Source organism: Plectropomus leopardus, chromosome 14 (assembly GCF_026936395.1).
Source record: "Plectropomus leopardus strain MGB_pleo_1.0 chromosome 14, ASM2693639v1, whole genome shotgun sequence".
Taxonomy (NCBI): Eukaryota; Metazoa; Chordata; class Actinopteri; order Perciformes; family Serranidae; genus Plectropomus; species Plectropomus leopardus.
The window spans coordinates 17046486-17066195 of NC_142189.1; the positions used below are offsets into that span (position 1 = coordinate 17046486).

The 19710-nt window shown below is 40.0% G+C and overlaps 1 long non-coding RNA gene across 2 annotated transcripts in view; it reads right to left on the reverse strand.

The window, feature by feature from the left end:
- The window catches only part of LOC121953225 (uncharacterized), a 192529-nt gene that overhangs the window by 163273 nt on the left and 9546 nt on the right, over positions 1–19710 (reverse strand). For both annotated transcript variants that reach the window (XR_006106491.2, XR_015778744.1), the window contains exons 2-3: positions 18982–19052; positions 18825–18879 (exon numbers count right to left, since the gene is read on the reverse strand). This is a non-coding gene — a long non-coding RNA (uncharacterized LOC121953225). The remainder of the gene's footprint in view (positions 1–18824; positions 18880–18981; positions 19053–19710) is intronic.

The window sequence follows — 19710 nt, forward strand, 5'->3', positions numbered from 1 at the left end:
TGTTGAACCTTTGAACCTCTGTTGTCATTTGCCTTTATCTCCCATCATCCTCTTGTTGCCCTCATCCCGTCTCTCTCTCATTCTACTCCATGTTTCCTGCGTCCACCTCTGAGGAGAGCAGGAGTTGGAGAGCTGTCAGTTGGCCATTTCCTCTCTCAGCGCACACACACATACTATATGCTAATACCTTGAACATATTGTGTGCTGTGTGTGTTTGTGTAGGTTTGTCTCCATGTATGTCTCTTTGTCCGTATCCATGGGGAGGACGCAAAGTAGAGATGCTAACTTTATCATCTGCTTGGAAGGGGCATTGCCAGATGGCGCTCCTGGGTGCTTGCGACAACGGTGTTTCTGAGCTTACTGCGCAGCACATGAAAGGCAGGCTTTGTCCCCATGCAGCCAGCGAGTATCAACAAGGATGTGATGAAGTAAGACCAGTGGCATGAGGAAAGAGTGAAGGAGGAGGAGAGGAGGAGGAGACAGACATGCAGAAATTCTCATATAGGCTGGGAGAATGATTAATTGAGACTGGTAATGGTTAACCAGCTTGGAGTGATTTTTTCTTCCTGAGAATGTCGCTCAGATTAACTGAAGCGCTTGACTGAACTGACCCCTGTGCTCAGTGGGAGGAAATACAAACTTGGGTAGAGATATAGTTACTTTAATTAGGGATATGTTGAGAAACACTTTTGAAAAGTATTTGATTTTACATTTCTCTGACCTTAACTAAAGGTTTACAACTTCCTGCCAAATTGTTAAAGCTGGGTGGGGGGGCAACTTATTTCATTAGAATTATAATTCAAATTTTTTGTTATATTTGTTGAAATTCTATTCACATCCTCATACCTATCAATAAATTAAATTCTCTGTCAAAAATTAAAATAAATAAATAAATAAATCTGGTATCTGTGGCTGTTGCATGTTTATGATAATATATCCAATCATTTGGGCCAAAAATGATTCGATAACTTACTTGTCTGTCAGAAAGAGGGCATTTCTTTTCACTGTTCTACACATGTAGAAGTATGTGCACATTCCTGCAGTCAAAGCCTGATTCAATGTTGGCGAAACCTGCAGAAAAAGTTGCTATTCCAGCATTGGCAACAACTGCATACACTGCAAAGAAGCCCAAAAAAAAGAAGACAAACTTATCAAAAAGGGAGTCTAAAAGAGTCTAGCTATAGACAAATAAAACATGTTCATACCGGCAAAGTGATTCAGAGATGGAAAGAAAATGTTGCTTATAATTTAGCCTTCTGCTAACTTGGGCAAAAGGCTCATGAATGCAGCTTCAAACTTCAAAGAGCCTCAAATCGCAGTCTGCCTTCCGTCTCATTCCTCACTGCTACAGATCACCTCATCAAGAGGAGCAGCTATGGCGATGGACCCCCAATCAGTGGCCGCAGCAACTCAGATCCAGCAAGCACAAACCCCAGCTTCGTGGGACTGGACAGCCTCAACTCCCCGCCAGTTCAGCTATCAGGTTAGATCTGGTCTTGCCATTGCAATCAGTAGTTGTGACACTCGCTGCTGGGGTGTTTGTGCTTGCCGAATTCGAGTCACTACAGCCGCCAAGTAAAGGTCCGTCTCCCGAGCTGCAAGGGGACAGCGTTAGCTTGCCAATTCTTGTCTCTTTTGTGGTCTGACAAACAGAGAGAGAGGGCAGGGCAAAGGGCTGGGCGAATGTGTAGTGTGCAACTCTACAATGAAGTGAGATTAAATACATCAGTGCTTGGGAAACACTTGGTATCTGTAAGAAGCGCATGCGTGCACCTGTGGCTGTTTGGTGGGAGGGGCTTAGGGCACAGAGGGGAGAGAGTCGAGCTGCGGGAGTATTTCAAATTCTGCCTGTTTTTTGTTTGTTTTTTGCATTTTTGCCTTTCAGATTTCTGCCTACCCGAGGTTTTAACAATGATGAAACTATTTACTGCTGAAGCTTTACCATACAAAAACTAAGAAATGATTTCAGCTTGGCAGCAGGAATTCTCAACCACCGTATTTTTTAAAACACATATAGTCCCACATATTTGTAGGAACCGGGAGCTACAGTCATTTACTTGTGAGAGGAACATTTTCTGTTTTAATCAGTGTGCCTTTGCCTTTGCCTGGGCTTTCAATAATCAAACAAGCCAAGCACACCATGGCAGATGTCACGTCCATACTCTGTGGACTATTAAAGAGGTTACCATGGCAGCACAGGGTGGTCAGACACTGACAAATCTATTATAGCTCTAACCACTGTATGCCATGTTGAAGACAGTTTGTGAATTTAGATGTGTGAATCATGTGTAATGAATAGACAGACTATTTCTGTGGACCACAAATTTTTGTATGCAGGTATTATTTGATGCTTTTTTCATGGATTTTTAACTTTTAACATGTAAACACACATTTACACCCTTATATGAGAGCCACAAGGACCCCCCTCCTCTGAGGGTGCAGTGCTTGCTAGAATAATAAAACATGTCCAGTGGTTTTAGGACCCCTGGATCCCCAGAGATGTAACTTTTAACTCCTCGCTAACCTCAAACATTATGTTTACAAGCTGAACTCGGTTACAGCGACCATAGAAACTCAGATTTCTGTGTTTGTGACAGGCTCAGATAGCTGAGTGCACAGAAGTTATCCCTGCACTTCAACGCTCGACGTACAGCTTCTCCACTGACAGCATTTCAATCTTAATTGGATCTTTGTCAGGTCATAAAAACACCAGATCTGGCTGCATGATTTAGAACTTCCTTTCTGTGTCGTGCCCCAAGTTATCAGAGAGTACTGGCCAATAGGATTTAGCATCAGAGAGAGAAGTGCAATATATCAACTTCCACATCAGCACAGAGGAACACTGCACGGCAGCTTTCTAGTGCAATGTTGCACGTCTGCACGCAGAACTGTAAACAGTAACGCTCACACTGCGCTGTTTATGATAGATATGACCACAACTGTAACTCACGGCCTTCTGGTTTTCGTCTTAGGTGTTAAAGATAGCAAAATGTCAAAGTGTCAGTAATATTTTTTCATGTCAGGTTGCGGACATTTACCGTCCTAGCTAATAATTCACTTTGCCACACTGTGTGAAAAACAGCAACGGGCCAAGTGTTAAAGCTCGATATCAGCTGTCCTCTCGTGTTAGGGCAGGAAGGTTCATGCTCAGGCATTCTTCACACTTAATGTAAACAGATTAGCTTGGCACAGGATCCAAGTGAACTCCTCTGGAAGACATTATGTATGTCAAAATAAGGCTCGCTAAAAGGTTTTCCAGGTTTTTCGCTCTTTGCTCGTGTGCGATAGTATGGAAGCGCCGGTGGGAGTCGGAAAGAGAAAACAAAGATTAGATTAGAAAGGAGGCAGGGGTGGCGTTAATGGAACACTGATTGATCAATACATTAAAGTGTGAGGTCACTGGGAGTTCAAGCTCGCCCACAAGTATCTGGGGTGTCACCCATCGTGAGTAAGGATCACATCATCTCACATGAAGGTGAGACAGATAAGGTTTAGAGTGAAAGTTGTTGTCTGTCTTGTAGGAGCATATTTGGGTGTTAAAGGAACAGTTCTGGTTTTTTAGGTGGGGTTGTATGGGGTTCTTATCCATGGTCAGTGTTTAACGTACAGCAGATATCAGTCAGCACCCTCCTCAGTTTGGAGAAGCAGGATGGAGTCCAACATGGACGCTAAGCAATGTGCTGCTGTGGATGGGTGTCAGCAACAAAACAGATTTTAGCCGTCTAGAAAGAGTTCCAACTAAACAAAATCAATACCAGTTTAAGTGTACGCTATATTTACACCTCTTTACCTTTCCGTCAAACAGTTCTAACAGGGAAGCGGTAAACAGCTTCAGCTCCACATCTATGTTTTTATCAAAGCCACTAGAATCCATTGATAAAAACTGTCAATTCAGCATGCTGATCACAGGAGCTGCTGGTCTACCACTGCCTCCATAAGTTAGTTAGTTTGCGTTACTCTGTGACTTCGATGAATCCAAACTAACCATTTTAAATGCCAATGTCACACAATAAGCCAAACACAATGACTGATTGAGGCAGCAATAAACCAGCAGCTCCCGCATTCAGTAATGTTAAATCACTGGTTTCCCTAATGGAGTCTGGCTGAAGAGGGCAATATAACAGCTTTATTTTCTTGTTGGAAATTACTGTCTGACATTGAGGTAAAGTAAATGACAATATTCTAAATATAGCACACAATTAAACTGATATTGAATTTTTTAGGTATTTCTTTTTTTTTAGGTGCCTAAAATGCATTTGATCAGTATCCAGCCTGCTTCGCAAAAATAAAGGTGTGCCGACTGACAACTGCTATATGTCATGGACTACCTATGGGTAAGTACACATCAAAACCCCACTCCAAAAAATATGAACTATCCCTTTAAGTCTATGGTTGCAACTAACAATTATTTTCATTGTCGAGTACTTTCTTGATTATATTTTTAACTAATTGATCAGATATTTGATCTATAAAATGTCAGACAATTGTGAAAAATGTCAGTTACTGTTTCTCAAATTCCAAGATAATGTCCAAAATGTCTTGTTTTGTCCACAACCCAAAGAAATTACTATCATAGTGGAGTAAAGAAAGCAGAAAATGCTCACATTTAAGAAGATGCAATCAAACAATTATAATTTTTTTCCTTTTTTTTTAAACTCATACCAGGTAATCAAGCATAAAATTATCCGGTGATTAATTAAACAGTTGACAACTTATCTATTATTGTTTCAGCTCTAGTTTAATGTGCCGCAGGTTTGTGTCCAGCTCCGGCCCATTAGTGATGGAGTTGATCCATTCAGGGCCACATGGCCGGCTGTAACCGGTGAGTGGGTGGGAGGAGGCGGAGTAAACAGGAAGTCATTATTAAACTTCCTGCAGCTGCTTTACACCTACTGACCACATGGACCGACTGGAATAAATTCAGTAATAAACTCAATATTAACAGGTGTTCCTCTCCACATGCACAAACACATGCACACGTTTTTCTTACCACATGCCTCGCTTTTCTTTTTTCTCAGTGAACTATTTCTGAGTTTGCAAAGAGAGGAAATATCCAAAATTACATCCGTTCGCGCAGATGAGCCATTGAACTAAGAATGGGAAAGTCCATTAGACTCCAGAACAGAAGGAAACAAGTCCAAAATGAGTGTGCATATGTGGGTGGAGTGTCTGTGTGTGTGTGTGGATGCGTGTGTGTGGCTGTGTATGTATATGCGTTCATGGCGGTCTGCCTGCATGCGTCTCCTTGTGATTGAGTCAGGGTGCATTTCTCTGTTTGAGGGAAACTTTGACAGCCTGGCGTCTTTGTTCTAAAGTTCAGACAGGGAAGCAGATGGCTCTTCTCAGTGTGACTTAGTAAGCTAGCTAGCTATGGAGTGCTACTTCACCGCCTCTGGTGGTGCCACTGAGACTGCTATATAGAAGACAACAGCCCCGCTATACACTGAGCCTGTCAGCTACAGCCAGACACACATTCACTCTAACTAAGACGTGAATATTATGTCACTTAAAGAAGTTGTAAATTCATCTCTTACATGTCTCTAATACTTCATTTCACATTTTATGTGTATACAGTGATTGAGAAATTCATACAGTCCATACAGTACATTATTTTCTGAGGGCCAGGATTTAAATTATCACACTTTTAGGCCTTTACAGCAATTTTGACAGCCTAAACGTAATGACAGCATTTAATTTCTTGTGCTCAGTTGTAACATGTCTGTAATTAGTGAATTTGGTCTGTAACGATTTCAGTGCGATGTTGTTCAGCCCCTTCTTTTCAGGCAATACTTTTCAGCTCTCAGCTCTTTAGTGTATTGTTTTTTTATTATAAAGTGTTAAGCAATCCAGTTTATCTGTCTAATATCACTAAAATGCCTTTCAGCCTTTTCAGGAAATGTACTTAATTTTCCACTTTTGACAGTACTACAGTTTAGCGTCCAGCTTGTATAGCGATGTAATGTAATGTAATGTAATGTAATGTAATGTAGTACAGTCAATGCATTTGAGCTTTCAGAATTTTCAGGCATTTTCATTGGCAGGCATTGTTTTACATTTCTGCATCTGCACGCTGTTAGCATCGGCACACATTTTCTGCAGGAAATGCATTATAATAATAATAATTATTATCATTATAATAATAATAATAATAATAATTATTATTATTATTATTATAATTATTATTACTCAAGATTTTTTGATGCTACAATAACAAAAAACAGTTTTTTGTAAGATTAAAAATGTTCTTTTTTTGTTCCATTGAAAAAGTTTGATGATCTACTTTGAATGCTGAAAAAAATAACACTTTATAGGCATGGTGGAGACGAGGGTATAACAGAACTGGGAAACAACCTATGTTTGTTGGTTTGGTTTTCTTTCTTCTTTTGTGTTTTCACTCTGTGTGTAGGATTTCCATCAAGCTGAGTTTCAAAAGGTTTTGCATCACACAAACAGAGCCTTGTCCATTGCCTTGAGGTGGTTTCAGCAATGCTTCATTTTAAATGAAAGTAGGTTTCTTTAAAAAAAAAAAAAACACCTGCCACTGAATATTAAACAAAGACAAGCAAAGCTAATTTTTAAAACAAAAATTAGGGAGGGCTATGTATGTGTATGTTTTAATCTACTGTTTGAACCACTTTGAAAATAAGTTTTTTAGTAATGCTGTTCTGCGCTGTGCTTTCCTCTGGGATATTTATGTCATGATACTCCCTATAACCATTGTTCTTTTACATTTCTAATTAAAATCAAATAGATGCTACCAGTCATTTTAAGTTTTAAAATGCAGTGTCAGAGGGAAAAAATCATAAAATCCTACTGCTCATGTCCAAAACAGTTGTGAGACTTTTGAAAGGCTGATTTTAAACAATTTAATGCTAATTAAAGCCTTTTTTTAGATTAATGAATTCAATGCCTTTTAAGAATTTTTAAGGATCTGCGGAAACCTTATGTATCAATAAAAATGATTTGTATTTGAGCTACTGCTAAGCTGTTAACACATTGTCAACATCCAGCAAACAGAACAAGACTGGTGTCTTGTTTGACCAAAAAAAGGCCAAAATGATGTAAATCAGTGGTAAGGTGGAGGCAACGAGGGACACCTATTGATTCTACCACACCTGTATTTTACATCAGTGTCACTGGAAACAGTGACTCTATCAGAGGACAATATGGGCATGTTACAGACTTTATTAAGGCAGAAACATTTCCAGTGCCAGATTTACTGGGTCCCATTTATAGGCTTGCTCCTAACTCTAAACACGCTGCTTCGTCGACATCATCAAAAGCTAATTTAACTAACCGCTTCGCCAGACATTTCTCCTGCTCGTAAAAAGCCCTCTATTTAAAACAAAGCCTGCTTGAGGTTGTTCTCTTTTAATGCCTGCTTCTCCTGTAAGCCACATGACTCTGATCAGCTGATTCATCCCCGCCTACACACACATTGTTTCCAAATAAAACAACTCCCACCACAAAAGTCCAGACCTCGAATTCTTCTCCTCATTTGAAAAAACCCCAAACTTTATCTCCAGTGGCAATATTCTCCCTCTTTTACTCTCTCTCTTTCCCCCGCTTCACAAGACGTTTGGTCTTTAATGTATTTCAGAGAACATCTGCTAACTATCACTGAACCTCGTGGGATTTCCATTTAGCCCAGTTAATTACTCTATCAAGCCAGGTTCATTATCATATTCCTCCTCTTAAAAAATGCACCCGACACCGTGCCACCGTGCGTGTGTGTATAGGTGTAGGTGTAAGGGTGGGTGTGTACCCAGACATGTGCACACCCTGGTGTAAGTGTGTGCATGGCTCCGTCTTAAACACATTCCTAATTGCAAGTGGTTCAGCCATAATACTTGTGTTAATGAACCAGAGCCGTCTATAGGAGCCGGCTCTGGAAGTCAAGTAGGGAATCTGTTAGTTAGCCTCTCCGGGGAGGACAGTGAGCTGTATTAATCTTGATGAACAACAGCCCTGTGACTCCTGCTTGTCTGTATCGTTCCCTACAGAGGTTAGTCCAGGTGACTGATGGTGCAGCCTCTCTGTCTCAGAGGAGTGGTATGTGGAGAGCTTCATTTGAAAATGAGACACCCACTGTTTAAAAAATGTGACACTTGCCCTTAAAAAAATGTGCTGGCTTGATGGTTCAGTTCATTCATTCTTTAAGTGATTAATCCACATATGCGCCAACGGGGAGCCTATGCCAGACACACCATGGACAGGCAGTGCAGCACTAGCGACCAATCTGACCTTAAAATATTATTTATGTTCCCCATAAAACCCGTCTTCCACAAAAAAAAAGTGTTTCAGAAAGAACAAGACCAGCAGGGTGTGTAGTTCAAAAAAGAGGAGACATTTTTCACCCAGAAGGTCAAATTTCTCCTTCAGGGATCAATAGACAATCACAAACAACAACAAAAATAATAATACATCAAGGAAACAGTGTCCCAATATGGATACCAAGTGCTTTAAAATGACACCCTTTATAATGACTTTGCTGCTGTATCATTCATAAAGTGCTTTCAAGTGAGTGACTATTGTTTTGTTTTTAGAGGTCACCGGATTTAAAGCATCACCAGCTGTTCTGCTAAACAACCATCAAAGGGAAAAACAATCACAGATCCATCTTCTATAATGTATGAGCTGGAAAGCTTGGCAGGGATCAGTGAAGCCGTCGAAAAGTAAAAGGTTACTGGTTCAAGCTTCAACAAGCTTTGACCCTGAGGCGCCACAAATACTGTGAATTCGAGTTGACCTTAAATTCCTCAACAAAACCAAATAAGTACCAAAAGGCAAGACTTAGACTTGCATGTAGACGTTGAATGTTGGTGATTGCTCTTGTTTGTTTATATATTTATAAAATGTAAAATAGTTTGTGTATTTTTACTGCGCACCAATTCGACTATTTCAGTCCCAATAGCACTACAGGAGCAATACAGAGTACCAATCTGACACCAGTATTTTTTTTTCAAGATATTTTGGGGGCTTTTCGCCTTTTTTTGATAGGACAGAGCGTACGTGTGAAATTGGGAGAGAGAGAAAACGACATGCGGCAAAGGGCCGAGGCCAGAGTCGAACCCGCGCCTGCCATGGCGAGGACTCAGCCTCTATACATGGGGCGCCCACTCTATCCACTGAGCCGCCGGCGCCCTGACACCAGTATTTACTTATGAAGCTGTGTGCCTCACTGTGTGGAAGTGACTCATTCTTTTATGGATAAGCCAACATAAGGCTTGAATTATATATTGCTTTCCTAACTTTGTAAAACAAAACAGATTCTTAAATACATTTTTTAAATAAAATTATAAATACTGCACCATCAACTTAAAAAATCTTCATAATTAGCAGAAATTACAATTCAGATGTAAACCATTTACATGCAGCAAACTGGTCAAAATGTGAGTTAAAATTCCAGAATAAAACAAAACAACTGCATAAAATGTAAACATAATACAGTTTTCTAGCAAGCTGCTGCTGATTACATGTAGGCATATAAGCAATCAGAATACACATAGAATTTAACAAAAAAATACCCTTTAAGTTATACCAATATCAATATATCATTTGATAGGGACTTTTCTTTACTTTAGTCAATAACCATCATATGACTAAAAGTCTTCAGCTGCATATAATGTCACCACCACTCAGTGGGTGGCATCTCAGCACGCTAAAGTGCAAACTCTGTCCAACACACCCCGCTCAACTTCACCACACCACAGCTGCTGCAGTAGAGGGCGAATCACACATCACATTAAATCAAAGTACGCCTGTGTGGTTTGCAATGAGCAAAACCATACAGTGGTCAATTTTTCTAGATCAAACGCAGGTATCATTTGACTGTAGAGGTTTCAATACTACTTGTTACTGGTTTATTTCAGCTGACACTTTGAAAGGTATGAAGTACAAATATGCAGCCCTAATTGTTACTGATACCAGAAACAGTTATTTGAGTCAGTATCGGTCTGTTATCTGCTAACTGATAACAGTTTCAGTATCAGTGCATCCCTAATTTTTACTTTTGTTTTGCTTTGTTGTCTGTTGTTTTAGCTGTATGTCTATTTCTATCTTGCTGTAATTTGTTTTAGGAACTGTGTGTAAGTACACCGAGAACTTCCAGCAAAGTCAAATGCCTTGTATGTGAACACTTCTTTAGCCAATAAAGTGGATTTTCATTCTGAAAAGAGAGCAAACACTGCATGTTTCTATGAAAGCCTGTGAAGACTGGGCAATACCAAAGTCATCATAATTAGGTAATAAAATCTAATATTGGTGAGGCAGCCCATTTTACAGCCAAAATAAGCCCTTTATCAGGTTCATATCATGTACTATGGTCTCCTTTTTTGCTGTTGCTAGGACACCATGACTGGAATAATGACTTTACTGATATGAATGTAAGATTTAATACATCCGTAGGGCTTTTCTTTTAAGTGTGAGCTCTGTACCATCTTAACACTACTGTAACACAGTGATTCCACATTAGAAATAAGTAGTTAAATATGTAAAGTTATAGGTGTCTAAACAACTTTTTTAATTGCTTTTCATTCCACAGAGATTCTGTGAAGTCCATGCATTTGTATTACATTGTGTCTGCTTTTCATTTCATCATCTGCAGCATCAGTCAATCCTCTCTCCAATAATTGCCTTTCCATTCTAATTGTGAAATCAGCACCCACACTGAGAAGCACCCAGTCCATATAGATTGGTTTCCCTATATGCGGGTCTATACAGCGGTGGGTGCTCACTGAGTGCAGAGCAGTGAAATCTACCCTTTTGATGAGATTAGCTGAGTGGTGTACTTGAAATAACCTTTCATGCGCTGCCATTATTGTATTAATCTATTCTAAAACAATTTGGTTGAATTAATTAGGCCCTACATATTTCAGCAATGCTCACAGGCTGCCTGGAAACAGATGGCTCTGAGGGCGAGCCACTCTCCAACTGATGTGTACGGCTGAGGAGTAAAAAGGAGAGGAGAGAAATGATGAGGGAAAGAGAAGAAGAGGAGGAAAATGGTGTTAAAGGAAGGAAGACAGAAAGTAAGAAAGATGTGTCATCAACACCTCTGTATTGTGTAGCTACCTGACAGACTGACGAGAGAGAAAATGAGTCAAAGATTGCGCGTGGAGAGAAAGTTGCTCGGGGTCTCGGGTCCTAATGCCTATCAGTTCCTCTGCAGCTGACGGGAGATTGGTAGCTTAACAACAGTTGGGCGAAGAAGGCTATTATCTCAATCCTACAGTGTTCTGGATGGGTTCAACCTTGAACAGCTTGTAGATGATGAGCCTATCCATATGGTGTTTAAATCGCTCAGCGTTTCCTAAGCCATTAACCTTCAGGACACCTTGCACTTGTCCTCCACTTTGACTGACAGCTCTGTGGATTTTTTTATAAAAACATCCCCACTATTAAGTAAAAATCCATACACTGAGTTATATCTCAACTACATTCACCAGCAATCTTTTTGAATTGTGGCTCCGTAGAATGAAGCAATGTCTGACGTCAGAGTATCCAGAATATCACATTAAAACATTAAATTTAGATTCAAGTCAGAAAAAATTCATTTTGTGTAACAGAATTTACTTGATAACCAGATGACCCCTCCGATTTATCTGAACCGCATGTTGGAAACTACTGATATAAGCAAGCTCTTACTGGTCGCTGTAATGTTAAGGCGAAAGTTGTTGACTTTTATGAAAATAACTTTTTTGTCCTATTTGCTGAAACTGTCACTACATCCACACAGAAGTACATGAGACAGATAATCCATGGAAAAAAACATGTTCTTCCTCCTCTTTGTATTGCTTCTAATGGCATTTTCTAGAATCTACTACAGCGCATCAAAAACAACCAATCAGAGTTGAAGAGTCTCTAATGCAGCTTGTGAACTGAGGTCAAACTGTAAAACTAGGTACGTGCACGTTATTGTGTTGCTGCATTGCCTGTTTGTCACATCACGTTTTCAGAAACATAATTTAGTGTACCGCTTAACTGTAAAATAAGAAAGTTGGCCCAGCTGCTGGGCAGTGCTTTTTACTTTAGTCTACTATTTCCAACATGGTAACAAGGGCACAAACTTTCTCATGTTGACTTTATTATTATTATTGTTGGTCTTTCTATCTCATTTTGTGCAATCTCTAAAATCCACTGGCTATTAATGTGATTAAAAGCGTAGGTTTTACCTCAACATTGTGGAGGGCATACATGAAATGTGGGTTTTTGGGGGTCCTCCACAAGAAAATTTTGAGCATCAATCACTTTTCCTGCATTCTGGTAAATTTGTCATGATTCAAGTCCTCTGCTACTCATGTTGTTTCCTCTGTGTCCCCCCTGAAATGTACACCTTTGGATCCAAGGACAATCAAGTCTCTGGGGACAACAGCCAATATTTTGGGTGCTCTGGTTTAGCCAGCAGGTATCCCGATGACGTATATCCAAGCCAAGACTTCCTTTTCCATGCACGTTATTGTTTACAGTCTGATCAGCAACCTGAGATTCTCAATTCAACAATGAGACACTATGAAAAGCTACTTGCATGAATGCAGACTCATTTTGTAAGAAACCAATATGAGCTAAATCATGGTCAGACAATAACTCATGTATGCTGATACATTTCGCTGAATGCAATCTCCGCACGGACCGTTTATGTGCATGCAACCAAAGCCCACTCAAACAGGATTGGTCAATACTGTTCAGCCTACAAACAGAAACCAGAACGCTTGCAATAACATAATCTTGTCCAGTTGCCTCAAGATTTTGCATTCATGTGCAGATATCTGTTTATAGTGATTACGCTTTGTGTGGTTTAAGTGTACAAATCCAACTTTCAAAGGGATTTGCAAGGGTGCAAAGTGGTGTGGACAGTCGAGATGTTTTACAGACTGTGTCGTGGAGATTTAAGAGCAGAGGAGCTTGAGTGCTGAAGTGCCGAGGCATTTACAAGCCGCCGCCACATCATGAAGGACAAGTTAATGGGTAGCAGAGAGGAGGTAGATCATAATGCACTTTGTGGCCCGGGTCCAGCCGAGTCTTGACTTTTTAACAGGAATCTCAACCTTGCCCTCAAAAAGGAAGGACAACAAAGGAGAGAAAGTGAGAGCAAAGACGGGAGGGAGGAAGTAATGAAGAGGCGGAGAGACAGAAAGAAAGATGATACAGAGGTTCTGGGGTTAGCTAATGTTGCCACAGAGTGCTTAGCTCAATCCAAGTCCACGTCAACTCTTGTTTCAGAGTTTGGGTAATGGACATCAAACCTCTGGCACTCTCTGCGGAGCTGGGGAAATTAAAGTTTTCCAACTCCTGACTTGGCAGCGGCTGTGGCAAATGATACCTTTCACCTGAGCAGGGAGGGAGGGAGACGTTGCAGCAAGAGTGATGTCACTGGCAGAGTTCTCCCGAGCCATTTCAGAAACAGCTTGAGCCGGAGACATAACACATGAAATGAAACACGGAGGGTGTGACATGCCAGCATCAATCCATTGTATGTTATATTCCTGTGACACGAGCTGATAAAGTACAAATGACTACATCACATTACCCTAACTGCCCTCTCTTTCTCTGGCAGTATGGCAGCCTGTGGCCCGTGCCAGTCTCTCCACTCTTCCCGCATCACTACCGTTTAAACTAACACGGACGTCCTGCTGCCCAACACGAGTCAGGCAGAGTGATCCCTTGTGCCCGCTTTTATTACCTTGTTGACACCAGCTGCTAGTTTTAAGCACTTTTAAATGCTGAGGCTCAAATCACAGAATTAATGCCGTTATTCCTGCCCAGCTTTCTTTTTGGCAGTGCTTTTAAGCCCCAGACTTAACAACAAGCCTGGGTTTTATGCATTCAGACAGCTGGTGGGAATAAGGCAGTTGCCAGTGGTATAAAACACTGTGTGTGTATGTGTGTGTGTGTGTTTATCAATGTGGCCGGCGCGTGCCTTCGCGTGTGGGAGGGCATCTGAATATTAAAAAACTGTCTTTTAAAAGTTGCCTGTCTGCAGTCCAAATATTAAAATTGCACATTTGTCATATTGGTCAGTCTTTGTAAACAAGGATTTATCTCTCATGCTCAGTATTTGGCATTAATAAAGGTGATTAAAATGCGGTGGAAATGTGACATACTGGAAACCAAATGTTGCAGATTCCTCCTTCCTCTTCACCAGTTTGACACTCAACTTCCACTCTCTCCACACTGGCACGCTTCATTACTACTACGCCTGTGTGAAGTCACTCGCCTCTCTCTCACACACACACACACCAGCAACACACAACCACACTCATGAAAAGTGTGCATTCCCGTGTGCCCCCCCACCTCCCCCACACACACACACACACACACTTTCCCTCACTTCACACACACAAACTAAGCAATGCTATCTAGCAGCTGTACCTCTCCTTATGTGCAGAGAGTGTTGATCCCAGTTCTTCTCTCACACACAGTGAACATATGTCAGTCAGAAACAAGGCAGACTCTGTATTCCTTCTTCTGAATAAAAAGTTTGCTTCTCTTTTTAATACAACACTTCCAAAGTCTCCTCAGACTCATGTAGAAAGACCCTAAGCGATACATGGAGGTGACCTTGTTGTGTCTGCGTGCATGCGCGCGTTCAAATGTGTAAGCGTGCATGTGCGTGTGATTACAAAGGGAGGATCTGAGGCGCCTTAGGTAAAACAAATACAGACTCTGATAGATGCCAGCAGCACCTGTCTGATTTACATTTCCTAATTGCAAATGAATTACCAAAGAAACATTTCACCAGCACCGACAGGCAACACGACACAGAGACGAGTTCTACCTGAAGGAGAAAGTGTTTTCACAGAAATATTTATAGGAGGCTTAGGAAACTTCCACATAAGCCTTCGGTCCCCTGAAGTCTGTTTGAATGTATGTAGGAATGCAAATGTATATGTACATACATTAGCAAATGTGGAGTTTTATGCATGAGCTTTGACTCTGCAATGCAGAGAAGCAGATAGAAAAACTCAGTGAACAATCTGTGTACAAAACAGAGCTCCTTCCATCATTTAATAGGCAAGCTGCAATGATGCAAAGTTTTTCTGATGTTCATGATGTATGTACATTTATACATATACCCATACACATCATGAGGTGAAATTCCAAAAAGCATGTATTTAACACTTTATGCAGAGTGCCATTGCTTATTAACCAAGCAGAACGCCTGTTACTTAGGATAAATATCCCATTACAATAATATTAACACCAAGCATTCAGGCCTAGCAAATATTTTCTTTGACTAAAAAAACTTTAATGAAACACACGCTGTACAAATATTATCACATTTTAACTTATGACACCATTTTCAGACTCTGAGATAAGGAACAGGTTTTACTGATGCTAAAAACTGGTGTAGACCTACTTTTTTTATACACTGATAAATTGATCACGAATCAGTAAGGGAATCAATAAAATATTAGACAAATAGGTAAGTCGATAATGACACTAGTAACAATAAACCGTATCAATTCCTGTCCCTATATATGTTGCATTTATATTATGGTTTTGTTGTTTGTTTTTTATACTTTATACTGGTGTTTTTTCCATTTATGAATGTACGTTTGTAAGTGAAAGAGTTTATGTCTTGGGATATAATACAATATTATACGAGACAGTACAATATTATACAATATTGTACGATACGCTACGATACGCTACGATACGATACGATACGATACGATACGATACGATGCGATACGATGCGATGCGATGCGATACAATGCAATGCAATGCAATGCAATGCAATGCAATGCAATGCGATCCGATGCGATACAATACAATATGATACAATGCAATATAAAACCTTTTTGTCCCCGTTGGGAAATTTGTCTTGGATTCAGATGCTACACCCATAACGGTCTTCACAGTTACAATAAACAAGCTCAGATGATCAAAACAGCAATAGCTGTACCAAATCACGCCAATTAACTATAAGACAAATCTGGAAGAAAATATTATGATAATTAAGTGAAAATTAAAAAAAAAAAAAAACATATCAAAATACATTAATAATTGTCTGTTTATTGACTTATTTATCAACTAATGATTCAATGATCCATTACACATCAAGAGTGTATGGATGTGGTATTAGTTCCACTTACTCAAAAACAACCAAAATGATAATAAAAAATTATTCTAAATCTTTTCCATGGTCACTTCAGTTAATTTCTAGGAACAGTTAATAAACACTAAAACTATTTTTAAAAAAATAACAATTACACACCTAATTTGCATCTGATGTAATTTATTGTTAAAAATAATAATAATTAATATAAAATTTATCAAATCAAAGTTAAACAGAAAAAACTATGGGGAGAATTCATGTTGTGTAGCCACTGTACAGTGACTCACCCTAAATTCTTTATTCCTCAGGTTTCAATCCAACTACCTTCCCACTCAGCCGCCACCTGAGGTGAGAAGTGGTCCTGAGGGTCCAAAACAGGTCTGACAGGTTCAGGCTGACAGTCAAACCCCCCCCCCCCCACTTTACAACAACAGCAAACAACACCTGTCCTGATGATGTCATGCTCTCAAGGGTATCCCATACTCGCCTGAAGACATACTCACTTCTTAACCTCCCTCTTCTTCACCTCTTGCTGCCCTCCCTGAAACGATAGGCTTCCTGTTCCCACTACTCACCACTAGTGAGCATCAACTCTCTCAAATACACCTCAAAATTCATTCAACATCCCATTTATCCTAAAAGTCACACTTTTGTCTTCTGTAAACTTTATCTCTGAACTTTGGAGTGTGTACAAGCCCAGACTATCGCCACTCTGACAAACTACTGTTTTAAAACCACAACATTTTTGTCATTCTGCTAAAGCAGAAAATGACAAAGATAAAGCACAAAGGAGAGGAAAAAGAGGAATGCAGGTCAAAAGGCTCAGGTGACACAGGTGGATGTAGAAATTAGTTGTGTGTGTACATGCACACACAGTATCTATACATGTGTGCTTGGTATATATATATATATAGAAAGCAAAGGGATCAAAGCAGAATATAAACCCATGTTAACTGCTTTTATCTAAACTTTTCTTGTTTCTGCGATCAGAGGTGTGTTGTGGTAGCGAACCAGTCGTCTTTGATTTGGGAGCATGGCGCTGTCACCACCAAGCACAAAGACACCACACACACACACTCACACACATATAGACACACAGAACCCAAGCAGCGGGAAACAAGAGAGGAGCAGCTGTGAGTTGCACTCATCAGTTCAGATTGAGGGAGACACAGGCAGGCTGGTAAACAGACACAGATGTACGGAGCTGAGCAGAACAGAGAGTGGGAGAAAGAGGAAGGTCACCCTTTCACAATGGGAAGGTAGTGGCAAAGTCAACAACACTTGCTGCGTGACTAAAGCTACTGTAAAAAAAAAAAACAAAAAAAAACTGGACGGTCAAAGTGGCAAATGTTGATTACTCTTTCATTATTGTGTAAGAACTTGTTCTATTAATTTGGTGGAAATTGTTTTTTTTTTTTAGATTAATAGAAAAGCTATTTAATATTTATTTTCCACACATTTCTATCTTGCTTGCACAATTTTTCTGCAGCTTCAATCACCGGGATGCTTCCACATGTTTAATTGTCATCATTCCAGACCTGCACCAGCCTCTCATGAGCAATAACAAAATAATCTTCAGTTGTGAACAGAGAACTTGAGGAAATACTCTTGCCAAGACCTTCTAATGTGACACAAACACACACACACACACACATACAGCTTTGTCAGCAACTGCTGCCTCCCCTGAGGGTGACACCCCACCTGGGAGCTCAATCCTGTCAATGCACACTATCTCACTTTCCCTTTCAGTCTAGTGTGTTTTCTCTTGTTACACTCATTCCCAGAGTTTTCTCTGCCCCCGCCCGGGGTCAGTATTACAGTCACAGCTCCAAATACTTAAAAAAGGAGCAGTAAGGTGTTGTAATGAGGGATCATTCTTTAACGTAAAGGGTTAATGTAAAATAAGAATTACTGCCTCACGGTTGTATGCCTCCATGAATCAGTCAAGTTGCAGTTACGGTTTACAATCATGCCTGTGAAAACATGCTTGCATCACACGTATCTTCCCCCACAAAAGCACATAAAATCTATACAATCAGCACAGCCAAGATTAGTGTCACCAATTCAACATCTGACTAAATATCTTTACTTCTCTTCCCAAGTTATTGTGCGAAATAATAGCCAGGAAAGTGGTTTTGCAGAGTATTATGATATCACAGAGAAGTTAACCTTTGACCTTTTGACATATAATACAATCGCTTCATTTTTTTATCCTGTTAGACATTTGTATGAAATTTTGTCTTAATTACTGTATGACTTCTTGAGTTATGGACAAGTATGAGTTCACAGAAACCTGACTTTTGACAACTTATCTCTAATCAGTTCATTCTTGAGTCCAGAAACACATTTGTGCCAAATTTAAGAAAATTCCCTTAAAGCCCCTTTTAAGATATCACATTTACAAGAAGGAGCCAGATGCAGGGTCATAGTGACCTTGACCTTTGAATTTGAGAGCCAAATTCGTATCAATTCATTGTTAAGTCCAAGTAGAAGTTTGCGCCAAAGTTGAGAAGATTTCCTCAAGGCCTTCTTAAGATATCTCATTCATGAGAATGAGAGCGACACAAAATTACAATGACCTTGACTTTTGATTGATGACCACTAACATCTAATCAGTACCTCACTGAGTCCAAGTGGACATTTGTGCCAAATATGAAAAAATCCCTTAAGGCGTTCTTAAGATATTGTGTTCATGACAATGGGATTAAGACAGACAACCCAAAAACAGGGATTCAGAGAGGAAAGCAAACAAAATGACACCTACCTGTCCTCCTCTTTGCTTATCCAGAGAAAGGGTGATTTAAGCCTTTTGTTGTCACCTTTAAAAAGAGGATCATCAAGAGTTCATGTTAGAGATATTGTGAACTTTTTTCCCTAGAAAGTGTAGGAACAGCATTTTTACATGAGCCTTTCATATGTACCTTCAGTGCAGGACAGACTGGGCCCATGCCCTGCAGAGCTGCTGAGCAGCTGATCAGTTTGACAGGATGTCCTGTATCGGAATAAAGCACAGTGTGTTAGTGGACTATTGTATGTTTCAACAGTAATTTCAATCCCTCTTTGACTTTCTCTTTCACTCTCAGTGGTCTCCCCTGCTCTGACTTTACATAAGAAAAAACACATCGCAATGTTTTGATAGAAAGTGAGATGTTCTGGAGTGAACTCCATGAACCGCCACCCCCTTTCCCCTTTTGTGTTTTCTCCGAATCACTATTTTCCATCAAACTATGTGGTGTACTATCATGTTCCTATGAAAAATATTCAGGCCAAGAAATTTCCTAGAGTTAGTTTTACACATTTTCACAACAACGTAATGTCCTAATTACCCTACTTTAAGTTTATCCAGAACATCTTAACTCTTGCCCTCCTTGTTTGCACTTTTTCCAGTTCTTAAAGACACAAACAAGTCGTTATCACGTGCCACAGTTACAAATAGTTACAAACTGTTACAAATACCTCCAGTGAAGGCTTACTCATCCTTACCTCCAGGCTCTAGTAATGTCTAACCAGTCTGAGGTAAACATTTACCTGCAGAGCTGATCAGACATTAATGACTGATCACCACCTGGAGCTAAACCATTCTCCGGTTCCTGACTTAACATGCTAATAAGTTGTCCAGGTGTGTGTGAGCATGTGAGCAGCGCACACAC